Raw genomic sequence first — 1,821 nt, forward strand, 5'->3', positions numbered from 1 at the left:
CCCTGGGCACTGCTTTATCACACACGGCCTCCTGACATGGGCGGCCCCAGCTACTGGCTGGGGAAGAAGGGAAAGGAGTGGGGAGCTTCAGAGAGAATGGAATCGGGTTTATCAGTGCTTTACAACTCTGGCTTCACTTTAAAAAAAAAATACAAATTCCTGGCTCCATTCCAGACCATGAAACTGGAATCTCTGAGGGTGGGTCTGGGCATCGGGCTGCATCTGGCCCGAGGCAGTGCATGGGGTGTGACGCAAAGGGCATGGAGGACCGCCTTCCACAGCCCCTCAGTGCTGCAGCTCAACCACACCTTCCTACAGCCTGGGGGAGCTGCGCCCTGGTCCAGTCACCCCCTGTTCTCTTGTTGCCATCGCTGCCTCTCTCCCCAGCTAAGTACCGAGTCAGACGGGCTCAACGGCCCATTGAGTCTTGACTCCACGAGGAACCCCCGACTGAGCTTGTCCAGTGGGTGCTTTTCTCTTGCAGACACAGCCCAGATAGGGAGCGATGACCTGCATTTTCAAAGCCACGTCGTTACAGGTAGGTAACAAGCATTCTTTTAATAACCCAGATAATGAGGCTGTAATGAACTTGGGTAGAACGTGTATCTCTCTGCCCTGCTCCACGCTCGACGGCGGGGGTGGTAACCTGGCAGGGACGTATCATTTCCCTTGTTGGCCTTCTGGGCTTGGCAGGCAGGACCCACAGGCACCACATTCGCACCCAGTGTGTCTTCTTGTTCACTTGACGTTAGTTTTCAGACTGTCTCACTGCATGGGGCAGACATGGGCATCGGTGCTGTCAGGCCCCAGGCAGTTCTGACGTGAATGGGGTGTGATGCAGGGGGCAGGGAGGACTGCCTTCTTTGTCCACCCAGGGTGCAGATGATGGGTGGGCGAGACGGGTGGTGGGGGCTCTCCGTTATGCCCTGTGGCTTAGGGTGGATCATGGCCCCCTGAAGAGGGAGTTTGGTCTCCATGGAAACCTGACTTAGGTGCCCAAAGATCTCGGGTTATATCCTGCTTTTGCCATGAGCCTTCCTCTCATCCGCTCTCCACTCTAGTGTTCTCTGCACTCCAGCACCTATCGTCTGAGCCCGGATTCTGCCCCGACCCCTGTGACCACAGTGCCGCTGTCACCCAGCGCTCTGTCCTCTCTCAGAGCAGCAGGTGTCCAGGCCCCATAGGATGCTGGCTCGCATTATCTTCTCAGTATTTATGTGGGAAAAGCACATAGAGACTTCCAATCAGAGACTGGGTCCCAATCCCATTCCACTTAACGGCTCTCTAACTCCTTGTATCCTTAGTTTCCTTCTCTGTATAATAGGAATAATGGGAATAATGGGACTGTGGACCCACGAGGTGTATAGTGTTATAGACAGTGCCTGGCACATCACTGTATTCACTGTGTTTGTTACCTCTCTCCCCAGCATCCCTCCTTTCCTTCATCTGAGATAATCAAGCGAGCTAACATGTATAAAGACCTCATACAACGTGCCATACTCAGAGCCAGAACGATTCAGTTATTACTCTGATTCCTATCAGACCTTTATTCTCCTGGGCTAGATCTAGAGCTGGAACCATGGCCCCTTCTGTGCTGGACCATGACACACCCTCCTGCTTTGTCACCTCAGACCTCACCGCGAGAGCACCAACACCGACTCTTCTCCGCCCCTTCTGCCCTTTCAGGGCCTTTCCTTCTTTACGGGGCCTCAGTCAAGTCCACCCATCACAGGAAGGAAGAGGGAGATTTTGTGACCTTGGACCTGGGGAGGGAAAGAAGACTACAGTACTAGGTCCCTGCAGAGATTTGTCATGCTCCCC

Source organism: Myotis brandtii, unplaced genomic scaffold, assembly GCF_000412655.1.
Source record: "Myotis brandtii unplaced genomic scaffold, ASM41265v1 scaffold19, whole genome shotgun sequence".
Taxonomy (NCBI): Eukaryota; Metazoa; Chordata; class Mammalia; order Chiroptera; family Vespertilionidae; genus Myotis; species Myotis brandtii.